Raw genomic sequence first — 16,337 nt, 5'->3', positions numbered from 1 at the left:
TCTGTGATAGGGTGGAGGGCAGGACAGATTAAATGACAAAAGGTTTCATGGTACAAAGCCAAAGAGAGCACAAGTAAAGAAACAAAAGATGTGTCTGGATGAGGTGTGATTGGCAGAATAGTAGCCGTTCAAACACAAAGCAAAGGGATAAAGAAAGAAACAAGAGGGAGAAAAAGCAAACCAGCAAAAAAATCTGATAAAAGAAAAAAATGGGGGACACAGGTTATGATCTAAAATTATTGAACTCAATGTTGAGTCCAGAAGGCTGTAAAGTGGCCAGTTGAAAGATGAGTTGCTGTTCCTCCACCTTGTGTTGAGCTTCATTTGAACACTACAGCGGGCCAAAGATCGAAAGGTCAGTGTGGGAGCAAGGTGGAGAATTAAAATGACAAGCGACCGGAAACTCAAAGTCGCGCTTGCGGGCTGAACGGAAGTGTTCCACAAAGTGGTCATCCAGTCTGCGTTTTGTCTCCACAATGTAGAGGAGACGATATCGTGAGCAGCAAATACAGTATACTAAATTGAAAGAAGTAGAATTAAATCACTGTTTCACTTGGAAGGAGTGTTTGGGGCCTTGGATGGTGAGAGGGGAGGAGGTAAAAGGACAGGTGTTGAACTTGCATGGAAAGGTGCTGTAGGAAAGGGGGAAAGTGTTGGGGGTGACTGAGGCGTACACCGGGTGTCGTGGAGGAAACACTCCCTCCGGAGTGCAGAAAGGAAAGGGAAGGGGAAATGTGTTTGGTGGTGGCATCTTGCTGGAGGTGTGAAATGGTGGATGATGATCCGTTGAATACAGAGGCTGGTGGGATGGAAGGTGAGGACAAGGGGAACAGCTTCATGTGTTAGAAGGCTCTTGCTGGAAGTGCTATTTTGGTAACTGAAGATATAAAAAAGTTATCTATGCAAAATCAACCGTGTTTTATAGCATGACATACAGAATTGTGTGGGTTAAGTATTATTTTCAGGGAGTCACTGCCTTTTGCCAAATCTGTTCATCAGTGATCTCTCAAGTCTAAAGTTAAACTTGGTAGGAAAAAACAGTTTATAACTAAGAATCAAAGAGTAGCCTGCTCGAAACCCAACAGACATGTTGCCACATTGATACACAACCTTTGCAAGGAGGTATGTAGTGGTTTATCAGGAGGTAATTCATTATATTGAACAGGAGATCAGCAACTTTTGTGGTGTAAGATACCAATCCCAGGCCTTGACTGTAACGAAAAGTTCAATGACAACCAAACTTCAAATCACTGTAGAGTGTCTTCTGGTTGGAATAAACAATTTGTGTCATTAACTGACTGCTTTCTGACTTCAAAAATGTTTGCTTTTAATGCTTATTGCCAGAATTCCTCCCCATCTCCATTTGCTCTCATTTATGAGTCACATTAGACACCTTCAATCATCAATATTAGCGTTGCAATGCCCTACAGTTGCCCTACATTTTAACATTATTTTATTTCAGCAATCATGCCAACATGGATGAATAAAAAATTATAAATGAGCACCTTGAAGGGCAATGAGATGATACTTAAATTTATATTTTAAAAAAGAGCAGCTTGCTGAGGCAGTGGGCCCAATTTTAACCTATTTGTGTGGGCCTGCTAGTATGGCAGAGAACAGATTCTGGCTTGTGCATGTGATTCCCCCAAATAGTGCTCCTAATCACAACTGTGCAATCCTGGGGAGGCCTTGACCAAAGATCAGGCAAGGAAAATTAAAACCAGTTCCACTATGTTATTCTTGTTGTGTGGCCTTTTCATATTTTAGAACTGCTCCAGGAAGGAAGAAGCTGATGTGTTACTCTTCTATGTCCAGCTCCCACAGCAGTCAGCAGCCACATCAAGAGCAAACCTGCCAGAGTTGTTTAGGTCCACAGAAAGGAAGGCCCATTGTTTCACTTCATCTTCCTGGTTGGTCTCAGCCTCAATGGGGATAGTAAATGCACTGCTGCATGTTTTGTGATGATGTTGCTGTTACACTGTTGGGTACTTTTACCCTGGATACTTTTGGCTTCTCTGTTCCAGGCTATTCTTGAAGGTCCTTCAGAGTGCTTATATTTGCCTTGGAATCAAGATAAAATATTGTGGCTCACAGAAAAAGGAACATTTTTTTAAAAACCACAGATTACTTGAGCTACTGGTTTAATCCCATATCTCTATGGGATCCTCCTTGCCCACAGAAGATCTAGACATTGTTGATCTGCTGGCAAAGTTCAAGGGGGCAGTGATAGGTGGGGTGACCAGGACAAAAAGGAGGTTAGCCCATAATGGGTGAGAAGGTTGGTGAGAGAGGAGGATGGGGGAGTTGGGATTTCTGCTCAAAAAGAAGGCAATAACGGGTGCCTCAATGAGTCTTTCAAAGAATGTCAAAAGAGGCACAGAGAGTAGCTGTAGGCTTATTCAAGGGAATAAAGGCTGTGATAGTGGCAGGAGAGTAGCATAGCAGCAGAGTAGTGATTGGCTAGGGTTGGGATTGGGGGTGGGGGAAGGGGGGGGGGAGACAAAGTACTCAAGAGGGGAGAAATGATAGGTGCTATGCCAGTCACAGGAATGGGAAGAGACAAGAGGGAAGGGCCAGAGAGAGGCCAAGCGGGAATAAAAGGCTGTGGACTTAATGGGCTCCAATAAAGCCTGGCTCGGACATAAAATTAAAACCCGACCCGGGCCTGACCCGAGAACAGCCAACCAGAACCCGACACGGGCCCGAGTGCTTTAATTGTTTTTAAATGTCCGACCCCACCCCACCCCGACACATGTAGTCAGGTTTGGTCGGATAGCCAGGCTTTACTGCAGAGTGCGGAGTCCGGACTGCACGTTTCTCGCCTTGACCTTAATGTTGAATTGAAGATTGCTTTCCGGAGGCAGCACTGTCCAGCCGACCCGACCCAAGCCCAAATGCTGGACTTGGAAGAAAGACCCGACCCGACCTGACCCGACCCGAACCGAACCCAACACATGTCGTCGGGTCTAGTCGGGTTCAGGGTAGCCAGGCTTTAAGCTCCAATCCAGAACAGCGGCCAAAATTTACTTAGGAAGGGAGTCAGAGAATTCAGCTTATAGAGGATGGCAGAGATGAGAAGAAAAACATCCTGGTCATAAATAGAGGACAGGGAGGAGACAATACAAAGGTAGCACACACATTATATTGCTGCTGGAGTAGTCCAGTGAAATCAGAGGGCCAAGGAAGAGTGTTGAGTGTTGAGTTAATCCTAAGCAAGCAGAGGCTGAAACAGGGCTCCAGCAGAGGCTCATAGTGACTCGGGTTGCCAGACATCCTGGATTGTCCTGGAGTACCCAGGAATTAAAAATTAAACTCCTGGTCATTGCCACAAGAAACTCAGGAAAAATATCACAGGGGATAAAAATATCAGAGATGGGAAAAAAGTCTGTTTGCCAGATCGTCAAGTATTATCCAATCAGGTAACAAAGAGTCTATTTGTATTCCATTTAGTGTGGGAAGGTGGTGCACTGTAAGGATGAACATGTTGGGTGACCAATGGTGTAAATGTGGGGGCAGGGCAAATGGAGCTGAGAACTCATGTGATGAAAACTCTAGGAATGCATCTAACTATTAGAGTTTGCAACCCAATAGTGTCCTCTGATATTAGCATTGTGCACTAGCACAGTAAAGTAGCAGTGCACACTACTGACTGCAGTATACCAGCAGAGAATTGAGGAGCAATGGAATAGAAACCCAAGGAATATGAGTAATGAAGTTCAAGGAGCCGGGGAAGAGCTCCAGGGGAGGTTAAAAGGTAAACTGAAGGGATCACAGCTTTATTTAACTTACCTTAGCATTTATAAATACTTGCAGAGGAAAGATTTGCAGTGCCAGGGTTATGAGGAAAGACCAAGGGAGTGGGACTAATTGGATAGTTCTTTCAAAGGCCCAACACAGGCATAATGGCCCGAATGACCTCCTCCTGTTCTCTAATTCTATGATCAGTAGATTTGGTTACCAAGGGGCTTAAAGCATAGCAATGAGCTTGAGACTTGGTGAAATACTGTCTTACTTTTAAATGAGAGCAATATGGTACAAACAATTCTCAAATTATTTTAGATTCTGGGGTTCCAAACGTGTGACCTACTGATTAGACAAGCTGCCAAAGTCAAGCAGCTCCAGCATCTCCTTTCTATTTGGATCCATCTTAATTTCTGAATAAGAGCAGAGAACACTGAGGCCTTTCAATGTAGTTTGATGGCGATGTCTCTGATAGGCTCATGTTGCATATGTCCTGTGCAGTTTATTGCTGCACAATCTCTACTGCCTTGCCAGTATATTCTATTGGAGCTGCCATGGTGGAACATCTTACCAGCTGGCAGAGGTGAGTGTCCCCAATGGAAAGCTCTGCATGAGGAGATTCTCCTCTGCACCGCTGGGGTCATGGGGTGGGGAGTACTGCACAGAGCAGTGCTTCCAATGTCATATTTATCTACTTTACAGATACTCAGCCCAGTTGTCCATTCTGTAGCTTGGATGAAAACATAGTCCATATCTATTTGCAGTGTCAGAGGCTGCAATCCTACTTGACTATTTAAAGAGATTATTCCTCAACTTATGGTTGCATTTTAAGTCCAACACTCATGATTTTCTCTCGCCTGGTACCTAAGAGAGTGAGCAGATTGGAGAACTTAGTTGTGGGTCTGCTCTTGGGCCTGGCTAAAACCATCACTCCTAGGTCCAGGTTTTGTCTCCTCAGCTTTGTACAGGCCTGGGTAGCCCTGGAGAGGGATTGTACAATGTCCATCACTATGCTTGAGGTCTTTTGTGGCCAGTGGCCATTACAACACATTGGCTGGAAAACACTTTGGGTCGTCCTAAGGTTGTGAAAAGCACTATATAAAAGCACATCTTTCTTTTTTTCTTTAACAGTGTTATCAATAAAAGGAATCAATATATGATTTAGTTCAGTGTTTCCAATAGAAATTGCTGATTAGCCACAGACATTAAAATGATGACACCATTTTAGCCACATGCACTATTTTGGGGAAACATTCCATAAACACAATACAGTTCAATGTATTTCACACATGCATACTTACTTAATAAACAACTTCCACCAAGGAAGTACTCAAAACTATCTATACACTCACATACTCTGGGTTTTGTCTTACTATTTTACCAACAAAATCAAAAAATGGTTAAAATACACATGCATATGCTGTGCGAATATAAGTTTTGTGATCATATGCTCAACAACAGTTCCTATTATTCATTTTTATTTACTAATCAGAAATGCAATTAGCTATTTGTGGCTAATGTTTGGAGAACACTGATTCTTTCAAATTTTTTACATGTCTGTTTAGATGGTCTACTTGTCTCAGTGGTAATTGTCATAATTGTATGTGAGGGCTTGAGTATTAGAGAATATACTCGGACGGGAAACTGAAGTAGCTTTGTGCTTTAAGGAAAATGCCTGACCTGGGAGTTGTTGTCATGTCAGATAAGCTATGCTGCAACAGTGAACAATACAGCAGTCTTTAATAAAATACTTGTTAAATCTTTGTTCAAGTTAAAGCTGTGATTTCAAGTGTGTTTCTTCAACCTGATATGTGTTATATATGTATATATTATTATACTATCTGTAAAGTGTTAGGAACTAATTAGCTGGGAACTAGTTGTTATGTGTAAGTGTTCCAATGGGGGGCCTCATTCATGGCTGCACTGGGGAGTCATGATATATGTAACACAAGAACCAGTTCAACCAGGTTCTACAGCAAAGCATAGTTCTGAAATAAACAGACTGACTCCAGCCTTTTCCAAGTTTTAAAGTGTGATTCTTTCCAACATCTGGGAACCAGAAAACAACATAAAGATGGAACATGGTGGCAGCGAGTGCTTGTGAGTAAACTTAGAACATTTTTAAAAGCATCAGAGTGAGAAAAGTGACCCAAATTAGTGCCTGAGAGACAGAAAAACTGAGTGACTCATGCGAAAACTCTAAAAAAAAAATCGAGATGTCAGCCGGGACAGGAATGAATGCACTGCTCCAGCCCATAATGAATTGGGGAGCTGATGATGTCATAGAGGCATTTAAGAAGTTTAAACAAAAGTGCAATTTGGCATTCAGTAGTTTCCTAAAAGGCACTAGTGAAGAGGAGAGGGTCAGCTATATCCTTCTGTGGGCTGGAGATAAAGGATTAAATTTATTTAACAGCTGGGACCTAAGCGAAGAGGACAGCAGAAACCCAGACAAAATTTTTGAAAGATTCAGCACTCGTCTCCAGCCAAAATCAAATGATCAGATATACCGATATGAATTTCAAGGCCTCAGTCAGGAACTTGGTGAGCCTATTGACAATTTTGTAGCAAGATTGAAAAATGCAGCCAGAAAATGTAAATTTAGGACACAGATGAACGGCTGATAGATCAGCTCATTTGGGGTTCTGCACATCCTGAAGTACAGAAAGCTTTAATCGGACAGGACAAGCTCACAATATCACAGGCTGTAGACACTGCTAGAGCACATGAAGCCACAAGCAGACAGATGAAGACTCTGACCTCCCAAATGGCTAGCCTTCAGTTAAGCCAAGAGACGGGCAGCAGGGTCAATGCAGTGAAACAACAACTAAAGAATGTACACCAAACAGAGAGAAAGACACGCAGGAGCTGTGGAAGACGACATGAATTGACAGATAGAAGGAAATGTCCTGCATATGGATCAATTTGCAGAGCTTGCGGAAAGACCAATCACTGGGAAAAGATGTGCAGAACAAGGCAAGAAGGTGGTAGATGAGTCATCAGAGCCAGAGTAATAGGGCGATGGAATAGTGAAGGAAACCAAAACATCCATACCCTGGAAGATGACGATGGGTTTGAAAACGTGATAGATATAGGAACCCATAGAATTGCAGGAAATGTCTGGATATGACAGTTTCCAGAGAAAATAAATTCACACAACCATTCAGATCAGGAAGAGGCCGAGAAATAAGCCCACAACGATAAATCTGAAGGTGAAGATTGATACTGGAGCACAAAGTAACATCATCCCACTCAGACTATACCAGAAGATCTTTCCAGAAAATTTGGAGAAAAATGGTTATCCAAGGGAAGATGCTCTGAAACCAAACGACGTCATGCTAACAGCACACAGAGGAACTGAGATTCGACAGCTAGCAGCAACCCAAATCAGAAGGACACACAAAGGAAAAGATGTTAACTGTATGTTCGATGTCACAGAAACAGATGGTCCAGCTATCCTGGGGTTGAGCAGTTGTGAAGAGCTGCAGATTATCTCAGTAAACCATGAGGTGAAGGAGGCGACACTGAGGGTTGACGATAGTACACCCAATGAAAAGTGCCCTCCGATAAGAAGCAAAGAAGATCTGGTACAAATGTACTCAGAGTGTTTTGATGAGATGGTTGGATGCTTCAAAGATTTTGAGTATGACATCACTATTGACCCAGAGATCAAACCAGTGATTCATCCCCCATGTAAAGTACCAGTAGAACTAAAAGGAAAGCTTGAAAGAGAGCTCCGAGAAATTGAAGAAAAGAAGTGATCGCCAGAGTCACAGAGCCTACAGATTGGGTAAACTCCATTGTGGTGAGAAAGAAGCCAAATGGACGGCTAAGAATTTGCCTAGATCCCAAAGATCTTAACCAAGCAATAAAGAGAGATCACTACCCTATTCCAACATTGGAAGAAATCACACCAGCACTGGCAGGGGCAAAGGTTTTCAGCAAGCTTGATGCCAGAAATGGCTACTGGAATGTGAAGCTAGACACAGAATCTTCACTGTTGACAACATTCAACTCACCCTTTGGACGGTACAAATTCCTGCGACTATCCTTTGGCCTCAAAGTGAGCCAGGATGTGTTCCAACAGAAAGTAGATGAGACATACAGGGGATGCAAAGGAGCAGTCAGCATAACTGATGATATTCAGATATATGGTGTAGATGGAAAAGATCATGACAACCATCAACATGAAGCCCTGGAGAGAACCAGGAAAGCTGGGATTAAGCTAAACGCAGACAAATGCAATGTGAAAGTGACAGAATGTCAGTGCGTCAGAATGGTGTACACACCTGATGGAGTTAAGCTGAGCCCTGAAAGAATCACAGCCATCTCGGGGATGGAAGCTCAGAGTAGAGTGGAGTGGTGGCTGGCGGACCTGCGAGGAAGCAGATCCGGAGCGGCGGCAGGCTCCCTGTGTCTCTCGGCGCAGGCTGAGACTCGAAAGAGGGAGAAAAAAAACTTCGTGACATCACGGGAATTCTGCAAGGTGATTGGTTGGGTAACTGATAGCTGTTGGTGCATTAAATAACTTAAAAAAGGGGAAAGTTTTTTTTTAAAAACCCTCAAGTGATAAGGTGAGTAGTACTAAAGGGTGTTTTTTAAAATTTTTTTTTAAATAGTGCAATTTATTAAGGACTTTAGATTGTACTGGGTAGTGTTTGGAGTAGAACAAGACCCCTAGTGTAATTAGTATTTTTTAAAGGGAGTACCTAGTTAATTTAAAGGTATGACATGGCAGGAGAGCTCGCATCCGTGATATGCTCCTCCTGCGCTATGTGGGAAATCAGGGACGCTTCTAGTGTCCCCAACAACCATGTGTGCAGGATGTGTATCCATCTGCAGCTACTGACTACCGGCATTACGGAGCTGGAGCTGCGGGTGGATTCACTGTGGAGCATCCGCGATGCTGAGGACGTCGTGGATAGCACGTTTAGTGAGGTGGTCACACCGCAGGTAATGGCAGCACAGGCAGAAAAGGGATGGGTGACCACCAGGCGGAGTAGTAGGCGCAGGCAGGTAGTACAGGAGTCCCCTGTGGCCATCCCCCTCTCAAACAGATATACCGCTTTGGATACGGTTGGGGGGGATGGCCTCTCAGGGGAAAGCAGCAAGAGCCAGGTCCGTGGCACCAAGGATGGCTCTGCTGCACGGCAGGGAGCAAAAAGCAGTGGAAGAGCTATAGTGATAGGGGATTCTATCATAAGGGGTACAGATAGGCGTTTCTGTGGCCGCAAACGTGACCCCGGGATGGTATGTTGCCTCCCTGGTGCTCGGGTCAAGGATGTCACAGACATCAGGCTGTCATGGCTGCAGGACATTCTGAAGGGGGCGGGTGAGCAGCCAGAGGTCATGGTACACATTGGTACCGACGACATAGGTAGAAAAAGGGATGAGGTCCTGCAACAAGAATTTAGGGAGCTAGGTAGCAGATTAAAAAGCAGGACCTCTAAGGTTGTAATCTCTGGATTACTCCCAGTGCCACAATCTAGTGAGTATAGGAATAGGAGGCTAGAGCAGATGAATGCGTGGCTGAGGAGATGGTGCAGGAGGGAGAGCTTTATTTTCCTGGATCACTGGATCTGTTTCTGGCAAAGGTGGGACCTGTACAAGTTGGACGGGTTGCACCTGAACCAGAATGGGACCAACATCCTTTCTGAGAGGTTTTCTCATGCTGTTGTGGGGGGCGGTTTAAACTAATTTGGCAGGGGGATGGGATATAGAGTGGAGGCACAGTAGGGGCTAATATAGAACAGAAACTGAGTCTGTTTGGAAGGCAGAGCAAATATAGACCTGGTAAGGCACAAGTGAAAAATGCAAGGTTGGATTGCATCTATTTCAATGCAAGGAGTCTTACTAGTAAGGCAGATGAATTGAGGGCGTTGATTAGCACATAGGAATATGATATTATTGCTATCACAGAGACATGGTTGAGGGAGGGGCAGGACTGGCAGCTCAATATTCCAGGGAATAGAATCTTCAGGCGCAACAGGGAAGGGGATAAAAGAGGAGGTGGCATTGCACTGTTGATCAAGGAGTCAATTACTGCAGTAAGGAGCAATGATATCTTAGAAGGTTCCTCAAATGAAGCCATTTGGGTAGAACTTAAAAACAAAAAGGGGGCAATCACCTGACTGGGTGTGTACTACAGGCCTCCAAACAGTCAGGAAGAGATAGAGGAGCAGATATGTGGGCAAATCTCAGAGCGGTGTAAAAATAATAGGGTAATAATAGTAGGGGATTTCAACTTCCCTAATATCAACTGGGTTAGTCTTAGTGCAAAAGGCTTAAAGGGGGCAGAATTCTTAAAATGCATACAGTAGAGCTTTTTGAGCCAGTACATATAAAGTCCTACAAGAGAAGGGGCAGTACTGGACCTAATCCTAGGGAATAAAGCTGGACAAGTGGTATAAGTGTCAGTAGGGAAGCATTTCGGGAATAGTGACCATAACTCTGTTAAATTTAAGGTAGTTATGGAAAAGGACAAAGACGGGCCGGAAATAAAGGTAATGAATTGGGGGAAGGCCGATTTCAATATGATAAAACAGAATCTGGCCAAAGTGGACTGGGAGCAACTACTTGTAGGAAAGTCTACATCAGACCAGTGGGAGTCATTCAAAAAGGAAATTATGAGTTCAGAGCCAACATGTACCCGTTAAGGTGAAGGGTAGGACTAACAGGTCCAGGGAACTCTGGATGTCAAGGGATATAGAGGATTGGATCAGGAAAAAAAGGAGGCTTACGGCAGATCCCAAGCACTGAAAACAGCGGAGGCACTACAAGAGTGAGTGTAGGGTAGCACTTAAAAAAGTAATTAGGAGAGCGAAGAGGGGACATGAAAAAACACTGGCGGGCAAGATAAAGGAAAATCCTAAGGCATTTTATAAGTATATTAAGGGTAAGAGGATAACCAGGGAAAGAGTAGGGCCCATTAGGGACCAACATGGCAATCTTTGTGCGGAGCTGGAGGACATAGGTGAGGTTTTAAATGATTATTTTTCATCGGTGTTCACTATGGAGAAGGATGATGTAGGTGTAGAGATCAGGGAGGGGGATTATGACATACTTGAACATGTTAGCATTGAAAGGGAGGAAGTATTAGCTGTTTTATCGGTCTTATAAGTGGATAAATCCCCAGGCCCAGATGAGATGTATCCCAGGCTGTTATGTGAGGCAAGGGAGGAGATAGCAGGGGCTTTGACACAAATTTTCAACTCCTGTCTGGCCACAGGAGAGGTACCAGAGGACTGGAGGACAGCGAATGTGGTACCATTATGCAAGAAGGGTAGCAGGGATAAACCAGGTAATTACAGGCCAGTGAGTCTAACATCAGTGGTTGGGAAACTATTGGAAAAGATTCTGAGGGACAGGATCAATTTCCACTTGGAGAGGCAGGGATTAATCAGGGATAGTCAGCATGGCTTTGTCAGGGGGAGATCATGTCTAACTAACTTGATTGAATTTCTCGAGTCAGTGACTAGATGTGTAGATGAGGGTAAAGCAGTAGATGTAGTATACATGGACTTCAGTAAGGCTTTTGATAAGGTCCCACATGGGAGATTGGTTAAGAAGGTAAGAGCCCATGGGATCCAGGGCAATTTGGCAAATTGGCTTAGTGGCAGGAGGCAGAGGGTAATGGTTGAGGGCTGTTTTTGCGATTGGAAGCCTGTGAGCAGTGGTATACCACAGGGATCGGTGCTGGGACCCTTGCTGTTTGTAGTGTACATTAATGATTTAGACGTGAATATAGGAGGTATGATCAGTAAGTTCGCAGATGACACGAAAATTGGTGGTGTTTGAAATAGTGAGGAGGAAATCCTTAGATTACAGGACGATATAGATGGGCGGAGCAGTGGCAAATGGAATTTAATCCTGAGAAGTGTGAGATAATGCATTTTGGGAGGACTAACACGGCAAGGGAATATACAATGGATGGTAGGACCCTTGGAAGTACAGAAGGTCAGAGGGATCTTGATGTACTTGTCCATAGATCACTGAAGGCAGCAGCACAGGTAGATAAGGCGGTTAGGAAGGCATATGGGATACTTGCCTTTATTAGCTGAGGCATAGAATATAAGAGCAGGGAAGTTATGATGGAGCTGTATAAAACACTAGTCAGGGCACAGCTGGAGTACTGTGTACAGTTCTGGGCACCACACCATAGGAAGGATGTGATTGCACTGGAAAGGGTGCAGAGGAGATTCACCAGGATGTTGCCTGGGCTAGAGTATTTCAGCTATGAAGAGAGACTGAAAAGGCTAGGGTTGTTTTCCTTGGAGCAGCGAAGGCTGAGGGGGGACATGATTGAGGTGTACAAGATTATGAGGGGTTAGATAGGAAGAAACTTTTTCCCTTCGTGGAGGGGTCAAGAACCGGGGGAATAGATTTAGAGTAAGCAGTAGGAGGTTTAGAGGGGATTTGAGGAAAAAAATTTTCATCCAGCGGGTAGTTGGAATCTGGAACACACTGCCTGAAGAGGTGGTGGAGGCAGGAACCTCACAATATTTAAGAAGTATTTAGATGAGCACTTGAAATGCCATAGCATACAAGGCTACGGGCCAAGTGTAGGAATATGTTTGAATAGTTGGGTGCTGGATGGTCGGCACAGACACGATTGGCCGAAGGGCCTGTTTCTGTGCTGTATAACTCTATGACTATGACTCTAAGAGATAAGAGAGAGTTGAGAAGTTTCCTTGGTTTGATGCAATACATGAGCTCCTTTATTCCGCACATGTCGGAACACACAGTGAACCTGCGGGAGCTGATGAAAGAAGATGTAGGGTACCAGTGGTCACAGCCACATGACAGGAGTTTCAACAAACTCAAAAAGGTAGTCTGCAAGGAGACAAGTCTGTCGTACGATGACAGAAAGAAACCTGTCACTCTGCAAGTAGATGCTTCCACAAAAGGACTGGGAGCAGCCCTGGTACAAGAGGGAAAGCTAATAGCATTTGCGTCTAAAGCTCTAACATCAGCTGAGACAAGATATGCCAACATATCATAGAGAGAGAGTTTTTGGCAGTCGTGTATGGACGTGAGAAGTTCATATCTCTATGGGAGGAAGTTGACTGTGGAGATTAATCATCGTCCACGGGAGCAGATCTACAAGAAAAATCTATGTAAAGCACAAGCAAGACTGCAGAGGTTACTCTTGAGGCTTCAGAGTTATGATTTTGCTCTGAAATATGTCAGGAAGAAAAATGGTGCTGGCGGTTGTCACCACAGGGGAAACATAAGATAGAAGATTTAGGCATAAAGATTCATCACCTAGTGAACGTAACACCACCGAAACTGAGTCAAATTAGAGATGAGACCAGCAAAGACTAGGAGTTACAGATGTTATTTCAGCAAGTGATCCAGGGATGGCCTGACAGGATACAGCACACACAGCCAGCAATACAGCAGTACTGGTCTATCAGAGATGACATCTCACCATAAGATGGTGTTCTGCTGGATGGATCCAGAATAATCATACCCAAAACAACTTAGGAAGAACTTCTCCAAAAGATACAGGAAGGCCATATGGGAATGGAGAAGTTTAAGCTCAGAACCAGATCAGCTGTGTACTGGATAGGCATATACAAAATATCGAAAATATGGTGTCTACATGCAGTGTATGCCAGAAGTACAGAAACTCCCAACAGAAAGAGATGATAGCTACTGAAGTACCACCCAGATCATGGCATACTGTAGGAGTCGATTTATTCACACATAATCAAGAATGGTATCTCATAGTCGCAGACTACTACTCAAAATTCCCTTTTATCCGGAAGATGAAAGACTTGAGAGCCACTACAATAATCAAACAAGGGATTCCTGAAAGGTTAATTTATTTTATTTTTATTTAGAGATACAGCACTGAAACAGGCCCTTCGGCCCACCGAGTCTGTGCCAACCATCAACCACCCATTTATACTAATCCTACACTAATCCCATATTCCTACCACATCCCCATCTGTCTCTATATTCCCATACCACCTACCTATACTTGGGGCAATTTATAATGGCCAATTTACCTACCAACCTGCAAGTCTTTGGCTGTGGGAGGAAACCGGAGCACCCGGCGAAAACCCACGCAGACACAGGGAGAACTTGCAAACTCCACACAGGCAGTACCCAGAATCGAACCCGGATCACTGGAGCTGTGAGGCTGCGGTGCTAACCACTGCGCCACTGTGCTGCCCAATATGTGACAATGGCACCCAATTTACATCCAGAGAACGTAAGGAATTCGCTGACCAGTATGGGTTCAACACCATCACCTCATCACCACACTACCCAAGGGGACACAGATTTATAGAAAGACACATCCAGACGGTCAAAAGAACACTTGTGAAATGCCAAGAGATGAAGGAAGACCCAAACCTGGCCTTATTGTCACTCCGATCCACACCTCTCAAGGCTGACATGAAATCACCTGCAGAGCTGTTAAATGGAAGAAAATATGACAACTCTGCCAAGAAAAATACATCCTTCAAGTGACCAGGAAAGAACAGAATCCATATTTGACCTACACCTGAGCTGGAAAAACAGAAAAGACCATCAACAACACCGGAAACATCACTATCCAGCGAGACAACATTAATAACATCACCAGCAAGTGACACGATATCACCTGTACAGTGTGCCAACTCACCACTGAGAGCAATAAATGCCAAATCTACAAGATGGAGGCACAACATCTTACCCTTCGTGTGCGGCTGCATCAAGTTGTGTGTAGATCCCCAGTACACAAACTTCAAGTGTCACTACGTGCTGAGGTTCGATTTGTGCCCGGTGTTGCGAAGGATGGGTCTGGTGACAATGCCGCGGAACACTCCATCCAGTTGGATCGTGCCGTACCACCTATCCATCGTGGAGCAGTTTCTGCGGGAAAACACCTTTGACCACCAATCCATCAGGCAGCAGGCAGTGGTCTGCACGGAATGTCCTCAAGGCCCTACGAGAAAAGTAGACGGTGGATCCTGTCGGATGGTTCCCCGAACAGAGCGCCAAAGTCATTTGGCGGAATGCCTCATCACCAGAACTTTCAAACAAGCACCAAGATGTAGCTTGGCTGGTGGTGAGAAGAGCCCTCCCCGACAGATCCTTCCTGCATGCCCGAAGTCTCATCCCCTCTGCACAATGCCCCCGCGGTGGCTGTGGTGGGGAAGAGACGGTTGCCCACCTCCTTCTGGAATGTGTCTTTGCAAAGCAGGTGTGGAAAGAGATGCAGTGGCTTTTGTCGAGGTTCATCCCAAGCAGCTCGGTAACACAGGAGTCTGTGCTCTACGGGCTGTTCCCAGGGATGCACACCAAAACAAACATCAACTGCTGCTGGAGGACTATCAATTCAGTGAAAGACGCCCTTTGGTCTGCCCGAAGCTTGCTGGTCTTCCAGCGCAAAGAGTTGTCCACGACCGAATGTTACAGACTGGCACATTCCAAGGTCCAGGACTACGTGCTCAGGGACGCACTAAAGCTTGGGGCAGCCGCAGCAAAGGCTCAATGGGGGAAGACCACAGTGTAAGGTCCCCCCACCAAGCTGAACTGAGGGGCTGGATCCATGGGAAACCCCTCGAGCTGTATCGGGAAAATTTTGTCTGCTGTAAAATGTAAAAATGTATCTGACACGACAAATGTGAAATGGAAGGGTTGTGAGGCAACTCATGATTGTATTGAAACAAACGGACCTCCTTTGCAATGTTTGTAATTTTTGACTTGGTGCTGTTTGAAACTGTTTGGTAATGTATTTTTTACAGATTTTTATGAATAAAGTATATTTTGGAAAAAAAAAATCTTACCAACCAAGCGATACCGTGAATAATAATAAAAAATACACACTATAAAAGACTCTAAAAAGGGGTTCAGATTATTTCCACAAGTTGGATAATCTTTATTTATATTGACAGTTATATTGATATAGGGGCATTATGTTTTAATGAAAGATGGATATTATATAAGCATATATTGTTATACTATCTGCAAAGTGTTAGGAACTAATTAGCTGGGAACTAGTTGTTATGTGTAAGTGTTCTAGTGTGGTGGTGGGGGGGCCTCATTCTCGGCTGCACTGGGGAGTCATGTTATATGTAACACAAGAACCAGTTCAACCAGGTTCTATGATGGATTGAGAAACATTACTTCATGCGATGACAGTGGATAGGCAATGGCAAACATTTAAAGAGCACATGGATGAACTGCAACAATTGTTCATCCCTGTCTGGTGCAAAAGTAAAACGGGAAAGGTAGCCAAACCATGGCTTACAAGGGAAATTAGAGATAGCATTAGATCCAAGGAAGAGGCATATAAATTTGCCAGAAAAAACAGCAGATCTGAGGATTGGGAGCAGTTTAGAATTCAGCAAAGAAGGACCAAGGGATTTATTAAGAAGGGGGAAATAGAGTATGAGAGCAAGCTTGCAGGGAACATAAAAACTGACTGTAAAAGTTTCTATAGGTATGTGAAGAGAAAAAGATTGGTGAAGACAAATGTAGATCCCTTACAGTCAGAAACAGGGGAATTTATTATGGGGAACAAAGAAATGGCTGACCAACTAAATGCATACTTTGGTTCTGTCTCCACAAAGGAGGACACAAATATCATACCAGAAATGTTG

Source organism: Heterodontus francisci, chromosome 26 (assembly GCF_036365525.1).
Source record: "Heterodontus francisci isolate sHetFra1 chromosome 26, sHetFra1.hap1, whole genome shotgun sequence".
NCBI lineage: Eukaryota > Metazoa > Chordata > Chondrichthyes > Heterodontiformes > Heterodontidae > Heterodontus > Heterodontus francisci.
The sequence above is the reverse complement of the archived record's forward strand: the minus strand, read 5'-3'. Positions refer to the sequence as shown.